The sequence below is a fragment of the Zea mays genome, chromosome 1 (assembly GCF_902167145.1).
Source record: "Zea mays cultivar B73 chromosome 1, Zm-B73-REFERENCE-NAM-5.0, whole genome shotgun sequence".
NCBI lineage: Eukaryota > Viridiplantae > Streptophyta > Magnoliopsida > Poales > Poaceae > Zea > Zea mays.
Genome location: NC_050096.1, coordinates 53,485,113 through 53,498,175, shown reverse-complemented (window position 1 = coordinate 53,498,175; position 13,063 = coordinate 53,485,113).

Below are 13,063 nucleotides of genomic sequence, written 5' to 3'. Positions count from 1 at the left end.
GAGCAGCGTTCGCCATCAGGTGGAGGACGCTGACAATTGGTATCAAAGATCTGGTTCCGGCCCTGGCGACGACCTTCCACTACACCAGGAGGGCTAAGATGTCGGGCGCAGCAGACCCCGGCGTTGCGGCGGCAATAGCCGCGCAGTCCAAGTCCATTGAGGCCCAATCGAAGACGCTGGCGACGCAATCAAGACTCCTGCAGCAGATGTGCGATCGGCTGGGGTCTACTGAGGAGCGCTGGAAGCAATTGGAGTCTACCGTGGGGAAGAACTCCGAGAATATTGCATCATTGTCTGCCAAATTTGACGGGGTGGAAGGTGTTCTGCCCCGAGCGGACCTGGGGCGCGACTTACGGGCGCATCTCGACGGCCAGATGGCGGAGATGCAGGCGGTGGCGATGGATCGTCTCGACGCGCTGGCGGCGGATGCATCGGGCCGTGTCGCATCCCTGGAGAACATCACTTCCTCCTTCGAAGCATGGCGTCCCCGCATCGAAGGGTCAGTCCACGACATCCATTCCTCCGTGGAGGGCATCAAGGCGGAGCTCCACAAGGTCGCTCGGTTCCTGGAGCGCGCAGCGGTCGAAGAACCAGCGTCCCACGCTGGGGTACTTGGCTCATTCGCGTCGGCAGCGGAGCGCCAACCTGCGTCTGCGGACCACACCGACGGGCCCATGGGGCATGGCTCTCCTCTTCTACATCGGGGGACTGGTTTTGGAAATACCCATTTCCATCACCATCTCCCGAACGATGGTATGCACGACCCTGGTCCACCTCCTCGTCATACTTTATTTCCACGGACATTTGATGCGCCCTTGGGACATCGTACTGGGCCACAGGGGGTTGGGGATCACCATAGCCGGCCTCTGGGTAATCTGCCTAAGCTCCATTTTCCTTCCTTCGATGGCGAAAACCCCAAGTTATGGCAGTCCCGATGTGAGGCCTATTTTCGCATGTATGAGGTCGATTATGTCATGTGGATTGAGGTCGCTTCCATGCAATTTGTGGGGCCTGCAGCTAGGTGGTTGCAGTCAGTGGAGAATCAGTTGGGTTATATATCTTGGGAGAGTTTTTGTGCTTTGATCCGAGAGCGTTTTGCCAAGGACCAACACCAAGTTTTACTTAGACAGCTCTTCCATATCAGACAGTCAGGATCGGTGTCATCTTATGTCGATGAGTTTTCACAGTTAGTAGACAAACTCAATGCATATCAGCACATGTCTGACCCTCTTTATTATACGATGAAGTTTGTTGATGGCTTAAGGGACGATATTAAGGCAGTAGTAATGATTCAACGTCCCAAGGATTTCGATACTGCTGCTGTATTGGCTCAATTGCAGGAAGAAGCTGGTGAGATGATCAAGAAACGTGAGCCTCGCCGGTGGCCTCAAAACTGGTTGTCGTCTCCATCTATGCAGTCCACTCAAGCACAATCGATGGTGCCTAAGGACTCCAAGGTGGTGCCTAATGCGAGGATGGAGGACAAGCAACCACAAGGGGCCCCTAATTCTTCTACTGACTCTCGGTTAGCATCCTTGTATGCTTACCGCAAAGCACAAGGGCTGTGCTACAAGTGTGGACTACAGTATGCCAAGGGTCATAAATGTGCTGACACTATTCAGTTGCAAATGGTGGAAGAGTTATGGCAAATGGTACCTTTGCCTGATACTGATGACCCCGAGATCCTGGAGAAGGAGGACACTTTTGAGTTGAATTCATTCTTGTCCAAGGCTGCTGAGCAAGGAGTTCATGCTACGCGAACCATGCGCCTTGTGGGACATATTGCTGGAATGGACGTATTGGCCTTATTGGATTCAGGCAGTTCCCATTCTTTTGTTAGTACAACAGTGGCTTCTGTCTTGCCCAATATTGTCGAATTGGACAAACCTGTTAATGTTCAGATAGCAAACGGTTCTTACTTGTGCTGCTCCAGCCAAGCTTTGAACGTTTCCTGGTCCTTGAGTGGTGTGCCATTCTCTTCCAACTTAAGGGTGCTGCCCCTATCTACATATGACCTGATTATTGGTATGGATTGGCTCGAGGCTCACAGTCCTATGATGGTTCATTGGGCACATAAGTGGTTGACCATTCCTATTAAAGGAACTTATGTAACCCTTCATGGTCTTACTTCGTCAGTACTGCTGGAATCAATGGTCCAGGTCTGCACCTTGTTCGAGCTCTCTGACAAAGAACATACTATATTGCAGAAGCTACCTGCTGCTATACAGGATTTGATACAGCAATATTTTTCAGTTTTTGATGTACCCAAAGGCATGCCACCTGCCAGAGAGTGTGATCATCAAATTCCATTGATACCTGGTGCTAGGCCCGTGCAGATGAGACCCTACCGGTATGCACCTGCTCTGAAGACAGAAATTGAAAATCAAGTTTCTGAAATGTTGCAGCCAGGCATTATTCAGCCAAGCAAGAGTGCATTTTCTTCTTCTGTCATTTTGGTTAAGAAAAAGGACCAAACCTACAGGTTTTGTGTGGACTATCGTCACCTCAATGCTCTTACACTCAAAACAAAGTTTCCAGTGCCAGTGATAGATGAGTTTCTGGACGAGCTCCATGGTGCCTGTTGGTTCTCTACTCTAGACTTGAGGGCTGGTTTTCACCAAATCAGAATGGACCCGCAAGATCAATATAAGACAGCATTCCAAACGCATCATGGACACTTTGAATTTCGAGTCATGGCATTTGGGTTGTCTGGGGCGCCAGCTACTTTCCAAGGAGCCATGAATTCCACCCTAGCTCCTTTACTAAGGAAGTGCGCACTGGTGTTTTTTGATGATATTTTGGTATATAGTAAAACCTGGGAGAGTCATCTTGTTCATTTGGGACAGGTCCTGCAATTGCTTTTAACAGATCAATGGCATATCAAGCTCTCCAAATGTGCTTTTGCACAACAGCAAATTGCTTACCTAGGCCATGTTATATGCAGCAAAGGAGTGTCTACAGATCCTGCTAAGGTTGAGGCTGTTAAATCGTGGCCTGTGCCTACTAACTGCAAGGAACTCAGAGGATTTCTTGGACTAGCTGGGTACTATAGAAAATTTGTCAAGCATTTTGGCATGATTGCCAAGCCCTTGACTGAGCTGCTAAAGAAGGGGGTTCTGTTTGTATGGACTCAGGATCATTCAGTGGCTTTTGATACACTTAAACAATCACTATGTTCTGCCCCTGTCTTAGCATTGCCTAACTTTGAAGTTCCTTTTGCTATTGAGTGTGACGCATCGGGGTATGGTATTGGTGCTGTGCTGCTACAAGAAGGTCACCCATTGGCCTTTGTCAGTAAGGCCTTAGGACCCAAGAACCAAGGACTGTCAGCCTATGAAAAGGAGTATCTTGCTATTCTCCTTGCAGTCAATCAATGGAGACAATACCTACAACATGCCGAATTTATTATCTTTACTGACCACAGAAGTTTGTCTCATTTATCTGAACAAAAGCTCAACACTCATTGGCAACAGAGAGTGTTCTCCAAGTTATTGGGTCTCCAATATAAGGTGGTGTACAAGAAAGGGGTGGAAAATGGGGCAGCTGATGCCTTGTCTCACATGCCACCTGTTGAATCCGCCTGGTTCAGTCTATCTACTGCAGTTCCTCAATGGCTACTTCAGGTTGCTGATAGCTATGTTCAAGATGTTAAAGCACAAGCTCTTTTGGCTGCTCTTGCTACCAATCAGTCTGATTCCACCCACTACACTTTGCACTCGGGCATTATACGTTATAAAGGCAGGGTATGGGTTGGTAATGATCCAAGTATTCACAAGAACATTATGTCAGCACTACATGACAGCCCTCTTGGGGGGCATTCGGGTTTTCCTGTTACTTATCGCAAGATCAAGCAAATCTTTGCATGGGCTGGAATGAAATCAGCAGTCAAAGAATTTGTGGCCAATTGTTCTGTGTGTCAACAGGCTAAGTCTGACAGAAGCAAGTACCCAGGGTTATTGCAACCCCTTCCAGTACCAGAACAGTCATGGCAAGTGGTCGGAATGGATTTTGTGGAGGGTCTTCCTCGCTCTAATCGTGCTGATACAATCCTGGTGGTGGTGGATCATTTTTCCAAATATGCACATTTTCTACCATTGTTGCATCCATTCTCTGCACTCAAGGTAGCCCAACTGTTCTTAGATTCAGTTTACAGGCTCCATGGCCTTCCCACAGCCATTGTGTCGGATCGTGACAAGGTGTTTACAAGTCGGTTTTGGCAAGAGTTGTTTCATCTGTCGGGTACTACACTAAAGATGAGTTCATCATATCATCCTCAGACGGACGGGCAGACGGAAAGGGTGAACCAGTGCTTAGAGACGTATCTTCGCTGCTTTGTGCATTCCTGTCCTTCCAAATGGTCGGCATGGTTGCCCTTGGCTGAGTATTGGTACAATACCAATTTCCATTCCTCTTTGGGTCGGACTCCCTTTGAAGTACTTTATGGACATGTTCCCCGCCATTTTGGATTTACAACTGAGAATGTTCCTACTTCGGATGATCTTCAGTCCTGGTTATCTGACAGAGAGTTGATGGTGCGGCTTGTCCGACAGCATCTCTTGCGAGCTCAACAGAGGACAAAGGCACAAGCAGATAAGGGCAGGTCTGATCGGGAATTCAGTATCGGCGATCTTGTTTATCTGAAGCTCCAGCCTTACGTACAGTCATCAGTTGCTACACGGGCCAATCATAAGCTGAGTTTTCGTTACTTTGGACCATACACAGTCTTACAGCGAGTGGGCAAGGCTGCTTACAAGTTGCAGTTGCCCTCGACAGCGCGAATACATCCTGTATTCCATGTGTCTCAGCTTAAACAATCCAAAGGGCATCACCAAGTCAGCACCACATTGCCAGACAACTTCGCTGCTCCCCGTGTTCCTCTTCAGATTTTGGACAGGCGGGTGATATCTCGTAGTGGAGCCCTGCTGCCCCAAGTGCGTGTACGTTGGTCCGAGTCTGATGAAGCGCTGGATTCTTGGGAAGATGAAGCAGCTTTGCACGCTCGTTTTCCAGGGGCCGACGCTTGGGGACAAGCTGTCTCTCAACAGGAGGGGAATGTCAGTATTCCTGTAGGCGACCTGGAGTTGGGGGACGACAGGAGAGCAGGAACTGATGAAGTGATGGACCGGCGAACAAGGAAGCCCAATAGCAAATGGTCCGGTGCCGAGTGGATCCGTTGAAGGGTGGGCCGGCGCTTAATAGCTGGTTGTAATAAATAGTAGCACTTGTACTGAGAAAGACAGTTTTGGAATAAAAATACAGAACTCACCTCTCCTTCCTGGTTGTCTTCTCCCTCTCGTTTCCTCTCTGCGACGAGCAGCGTTCGCCATCAGGTGGAGGACGCTGACATCCTGGTCCCTCGAGCTTTCTCCTCCGCCGTCGGCTGCGCGCGTGAGGGAGGAGGGGAGCCGAATCATGCATGTCGTCGATCTGTATCATAGTTTCAACGGGTATTCAGCGGCCGTCTGTTTGTGTAACGCTGATGCCTGATGGAGGCGTGTAGCAGGCAGAACTCTAGTGCTGCTTGGCTCGAACACATATTTTTATTTTGAAAAACGACGACGTAGCAAAAAAAAAACACGGTTGACATTTCTTTCACACAGATAATCCCGCTCCATTCCGGCCATGCCTTTCCACTTGTGTGGATACTAGGTGAGTGCCCGTGCGTTGTAACGGGAACATATAATACTATGATAACTTATATACAAAATGTGTGCTACATTGTTATAAGAAAATGTTTCATAATCTATACACAAAGATGAGATTTCTGCAAAGAATATCATGCCACATCACTAAAATATGAATGGCTCACTTATCCCTCATAACAGCAGCCTTGTCTCTGATTTAAGTTTAGGCACATTACAAATACTCAAACCGCTCAGCAAGTCCTTTTGCCGCTTCTTCAGAACACCAGATGTTATGGCATCCTACTTCTCTCCTACCTCATCACTGGAATTCTCAAGCCAATCTAGTATAGGCTTACTGTAATCAATAGCAGAATAATGTCTTGTATCATTGTAGAACGTATCATGAGATAGAAAATGGAGATTTAAAAATTATGCATAGTTCTTCAAAAACAAATATCCAGAAAAGTATTCAATTATCAAAAAAGGAAAAGCATACCACGATAATATAATACCCAGAATGACCGTGTTGTCCAGCCAGCTCCATCATCTTAACAGGCAAACAATAAATGTTATCCCTTAGATCAGTAAGGAATTGGCTTCCCACCAAAAGAAGTTCCTAGGACTGCAGGCATGGTAGGACCATAAAATTAAGGCCTTCACATTAACTATAAGTATTTGTAACTGAAGGATAAGGTTTACCTTAACAAAAGCATATGTCTTCTGATAAATTTCAACACAGAGAATTACTTCTGAATGGACCACAGTTTTGTGCTCGTCAGACCTTAAAGCTTTGTTCTGGGAACAAAATAGATTGTAAGACTAAAACTCCAAAGATAGGAACTTATGTAAATGGGTGCTACAGTTGAACTCAGATGGTTCAGACCTTCCAAGGTGCACCGATTAGATTAAGAGATCTCGCCATTTCAATTTTCTTAGACGGTGACTTGGAACTTTTGGGCTTCACAGAATTGCCACCGAAACAAACAATTATATTCATTTAAATTTGTGGCAAGAAAGAGATGAACTGAAATAGAATAATTCATGTTGTCAAGTGCATAAGGATAAAAATAGGCAAATTCATTTCTCCGGTTTGCTCTTGAATACAGTATAAAACAAATATGTTCTAGAATCTTATTGCTAACTCATTATGGCATGCATATTAGGATTCCAGATTTGATCAAAAATAACTAAAAACCAATAAATAAGTATATACAATACAATCATAATATATGATTATTAACAATATGCAGCAACGATTTTAACTGCCTCACCTGAAAAAATGCAGCCTTGCTGCAAATTTGTCTCCGTCTTGCTTGGCCTTGATTTGTACCCACTTATCTGCTTTAGTAAGATAGCTTCCCTGATAATAAACATGGAAATAACAAAAATATATAATTATGCAAAAGCATAAAAAATATATACAGAGATGGCATATGTACTTTAACATTAAATGACAGAAATTGCATATTCCTCTTACATACAAGAATATAAAGGATACATATACTAATACAAAAATAGACCCAATCCTCAACAAAAGCATAACTTACAATGTAAGTTGTGAATATTTCATCTATTATAGTAACAACAAACTTTAACATTTACATCTACCATGGACTGGTGATTTCTAGTGTTTTCAGATTTACAGATTATCAGTAAGTGTAAAATTAATTTTCATAGCTCGATGGCCGTGTTACCTAAACAGAGTAGTCCTATATGCATTTGTATCACAGTGAGAAGGGACATGAGTGAATGGGTTAATTTGTAATAGCACCTTACTCAAATACAAGATACATGTACGATGAACAAAATTCATTCAAGATGAAGCAACATAACGTAACAATTCGTACCATACGGAATGCAATAATTCAGCAGATCGTCGTTCACTTCGCCGCGTCAGAGGGCAGGCGCATGTAGCCCTCCCCAGAGTCCGTGGCATGCAGCGACAGCGAGCATGGATAGAACGTCGAGGCAGTAGAGGAAGGTGGCGACGACGACGGCTGGCAGCGCCGCGTCCATCGTCGGCGCTGCGGCGAACAGCTCGATCGGATCCGATGATGGCGTGGTGGTGAGGCCAAGGGGGAGTCAACAGATTGGCCCCCAGTACTGTAGCGGCTGTGCGCCCAGATTCAAATGCAGTTGCGGGCCACAAGCGGGGCCCGACGGCAGCTACGATTTTGGCTAGATAGGCGACAACTGCACCGAGATGGGGGTCGTGGAGATCGTTGCGAGCGTGGCAGTGGGGGCTCAACGGTTGTCGGCGGGGGAGGCTGCACCGACGGTGCCCGCTGTGTTGCCAGAGACAACATGGTCGGGGGCGACACCAAGCCGGCGGCCATGCTGTGAGGCGAGGGGGTAGGTCCATAGGTGGGCGTGAGTTTCTTTCCATGAACTTAGTGGCCAGGTACTCACAAAACTCATTAAATCATTGCCCACCATAGCAGAGACAACCTATAATTGAAACAGTATAACAATAAACAATGGTGATTATAAAAATTACTATGTACAAATAAATACAGATATTCAAAACCGAAAATAAAATGAAACCTTTAAGTAGGGTGAGATATTGTTCTTGAGATAATGATTTCTTGTGTTTTCCCAGAGAGCAGAACCACCGGCATGGGCTATAACCAAAGCATCAACCATACGATTAGAAGCAAGACACTGGTTAACTGCCCCTTTGTAGTCTCCAACCACCAACGCATGTTGAATGCTTTTGTCAATTGATGGATCTGATGGCACAACATCTCCAGAAACTTCCTGTTCTATCTGTTGACCATTTGTAGAAACTGATTCTTCAGCCAAGCTAGCCTCTGCAGGTTGAGGATTGTTGAAAAAATCATCCCCATTATCAATAAGAAACTGGGCATCCGCATTATCGGTTACTGCAGCATGATCAATATTAAGTGTATCTGCCAATGTTTGGCTCAATTCATCAGTTGAACTTGCAGGCGGTGCCTGAGGTGGTTCGAAGCCAAGATGAGCAAGCAATTTTGTCCTTGCAAAATCCCCATCCTCAAACATAACCCTTAAGAAGCCTCAGGTTTCTCTCTCCTCGTCAGATCTGATCAAACATGCATCACATAAAGTTAGTCTCCATACAAATATCAATATTAGTTCTACTAAAGAAGCACCTACAGAGATTCTTGTGATTTTTTTTCACACAGAGCACGTAGCAAACTTTTGTCGCCATTCTGAATAGCAGCTTCAAATTCAGTTGATCGGCTCACCAGGCTTTGCTCAATCACCAAATTGTGCACATGTACCTATAAAAAACATAACATAAACACAGGAACTTGAAGAGGAGCAGAAAACAGAACACTGACAAAGAATAATTACCTCAGATGTAGATGTTTGCGCACCTTGGGTGGGTGCCACCGGATGGAAAGAAACAAGTTTACCACCGAAACCAAAAGATGCACCGGTGGGGCATTTCAACCATTTAATCTTGTACAGAGTTACACACCATAATATAAGTATGAGTAAGGAAGCAACACGCCGAATTTGAGAATTAACACTTTTAACCGTCTGTCGTTTTATTTCAGTTGGATCTAATAGAATGTTTTTCAATTAATAAAGTAGTGAAGCTGAACAGCAAGGGACCAATGACCGTTTAAATTCTAATACTGTGATTCCAGAGTTCATGAACCCACCCAAAAAAAGTCTGAATATATGAAAGTTACACTCTTTAGTCTTTTGTACACACCAAGACCAATATTCCTTCTTCTCAGATGACATTTGTACAAGATGAAGTACATAATTGTAGCACAGTTACATGCGTAATAACATTTGAGTTATAGCTTAAAGTTACACTCTTTAGTCTTTTGTACACACAAGGTCAATGTTCCTTCTTCAAAAAAAAATTACAGATGACATTTGTATAAGCTGAATGTACATAACTGTAGCACAGTTACATGGCCAATAACATCAGAGTTATAGATTTCATACTGCTATAGTAAAATGGCGATAATTTTAAACTTTAACAACTAAAAAATTGATAAATTGGTATTAGCACAAAACTACTATCGCAAAACATTTTGGATTGCAGAAAGAATATTAACAAAAAAACTACAGAAATCTATGAATAACATTTTCCTGCACAGATGCTTACGCTGATAGGCATTTCATTTGACGCCACAACCACTCCACTGTATGTATCAGAAGTCACAAGTGAAGTTATAATAAGACAGCCCACAAAAAAACAAATACTAATGTAAGTTCCATCAGTAGATTGAATATGCTGCTCATATCACAGAAATAAATAAGAAAATTACAAGTTTATGAGTATTGAGTTCAGTGCTTTGCACTCCTGAATAATTTCATCCATTGGACACTATATTGTTCTACCAATCCATGACGAAAAGAAACATTTAGAACGGTGCTAAAAACACTTGCAACCACCGTGTTCTTTCGTCTTACTAAATTGTAAAGTTGTGGGAAGTGATCTTTCAGAGAGAAGTTCCGCATCCATTTGTCCTCCCAAAATCTCGCATGATTACCATCATTACGCTGAAAGGTTCCAAAGCTAAAAAATCTTCTTTTACTTTCATTAGTCCCCCCCACCCCACAAAAAAGTGTGAATCTGTTAGCTGCCTCTATACCTGAGCTAAAGTTTGGTTTCATAAGTATTTCTGCCTAAGCAGTGTCTGCCAAGCCCTCTTCATTCATGAGCTTAAACAACCACTTACTTAATAAACATCTATTATGTATATCAAGATTCTTAATGCCTAAACCCCCCACATCCTTAGGTTGGCAAATACTATTCCATTTGATGAGCCTATACTTCTTATGTCCTTCCCCTTGCCAATGTTGGCTTTATTTTTCTCTGTGTTAAGTTTGCACTCAATATTTTTCAATGACATGTGTAAATTTTCTAGATATTAGCTGTTGTATGCCTGGGTTTTCATGCCTTTCCTATCTGCAGCATGCCAAAAACACTTGAAAAGTACCAAAAATGCAGTTTTGCAGGGCCTGAAACAGCACTCCAGAATAGAGAGAATGAGGTAAGATCTTTTTCTCTAGTTAAGACAAGCGTGGGCAAGTTTGTTTGCAAATATCTATAGCCTCGATGTATACTCCGAAAAACATTAATCAACAGCTACTTTGCTACTAAGATGATTCATCTACGAAATTGTTGTCTAAATAAATGTCATCTTCGAAATATAATAGTTTGGATTTGTCATGTGTGAACTGTGAAACATGTACATATGTTTATTATTAAAGAATCAAAAGTGCCTGTACAAGGCTATTCGAGGAGATTTTTGAATAAAAGCAACTATAGAAACACTTGTTCTTTTAAATAATAGATATGAATATCAAATTTTAATTTTGATGCAAAATTTCTTCCTAATGAGTATTCACAAAGCCACTTACGGATGCACGGGGCAGAATATGATGTGCGGTGGGAAGGGCGGGGGCATGGTGAGTACTGTGGACGTCCACAGTAGGCTCATATAGAATAGTAGTGGGTGTAGATAGAGGACTGTGTGCGAAAACTATAACCAAGTAATATTTGGGGTGAATTGAGAACCGGAAAAATGAAGTACCAAATTATTCTTGCTGGTCCGCTTAAATTTAACTATAGTATTTTTTGGTACATCTAGGCTGTGAGCTAAATCTGTTGGGGAGCTCTATAGTGTGAGCTAAATTCCACTAAAAGGTATCAAATGTAGTATGCTTGGTCACATTGTGTACATACGGATAACTTTCCAGTGATGTTAGAGTGAAGCAATTTAGAGCTTGTAAGCAAAACCTCTATGCAAGGTTCAAGGTTCACACTTCATGTTCGAATGGCGTTTTGGGGTGGATACCGAAACCAAGAAATAAATGATTTGTACAGCTGTGTTGAGGCATGTAAAAAAAGTCATTACCTATGCGCCAACCTACTAACATGAATAAAATGCTAAGATGTACCTGAATGCTTGTCACGTTCAGGGGAGGGCCTGGGAACTGGTCGTCGATGCCGCTGTTGCATGAACCTTCGATTTCGCTGTTCCAAGGGGGGAGAGAGGGGCATGCCGTTGTTGCAAGGGGGGAGAGGGAGTGATGTGCGGCACCTTCTGCTTGACGCTGGGTTGCGCCGAGATTTATGCTCTTAATCAAGAAAATGAGCTCACCGTAGAAATTCTCGTGACCCAAGTAACATACTGATGCTAGTCAAAATGTTAGCAAAAATACAATGAACCAGCAGGTATATCTTGTGTTCTTGCATCCTGAAACTTGTGAGGTATATCCTGAAACTGCTGCATACCAAGCAGTTGTTACTTAAGAGCTCCTCAGTTTGTCAAAACGCGTACACTTTACATTTTAGGCTTCAGTTGTGTATCAAGCACAACACTTACGGGGTTTGGAGATGTAGGACCGTGAGCGATACAAACCTGGGCCACAATAAAAAATGGTGTTTCACAATGCATTCAACCACAAAAAATAGAACCGTGCTATAGAAAGCTTGCTATTCAATTAACAGGCTTATAACAAATTTAAGAATATACCTTAAGATGGATTGGTGCAGGTAATAACTGCTTCCTCCGTGATCTAGAATTCTGGATAGCATTTCTTGCTGAATTGAAACCTGGATTCTTGATGGGGGCAACAATAAACAAATGCATCCACCTACACTTTAGTGAACGCAAGCCCCTCCACAAGTACAACAGCAACAACGAATTGTTGTTCATAGCAAGACTACTCAAAGATCACTCACCAAATGGAGACGCGCTGACAGCAAGGTTTCTTCCATGGACAGCACGGACACGGATCGAGAGGACTCCCCTTCCATGGAGGCTGGGGCGGCGATCCGGGGCGTCTGATTCTCCTTCCATGGACAACCTTCAACAACCAACAAACGCACAGAGTTTCTTTGATCTGAAAATAAAGACCAACAAACGCAGAAGTTGTCAGCCCTGCACCCAAGAGCAGTGGTACTTCTGTAGAGGCAGAAATCCCTCTAATTACGACAAAGAAACTCCGTGATAGATGTCAGTATGTTCATCCTGTGCTAAACACGGTTCAGAATATGTCACAGTGGAAAGAAGCTAAGAGTCTCAAGGCCCAACCAGTGCATGGTAAAATGTTGGATAAGGAGCATGTAAACTCAGTGGCAGATGTAGGTCCAAGCCATGACTGTAATTCTGCCCGCCACACAAGGATGAACCCTAGCTTGTCAAGTAAGAAGGAAATTTCTTTGGACGCTAGCAGTGGACAATGTGTAAAGCAAATCTACTTGTGACCATTTATCACGCTCAAGGTTAGGTAATTTTGGCCATCATCACAAAGTGTGACAAAATCCCCTTCCATTAAATTGGACCCCACACGTCAAATTCACAGCAAACTAAATTGGTCATGAGGCACATCTTCTGAGTGCCCCATGAAGGTCCGAATCGGTTTTTCTGACAGCGCAAACACATGCTCTGGCAGCATTAGCCGGTCTGAGCTCACAGACCTAC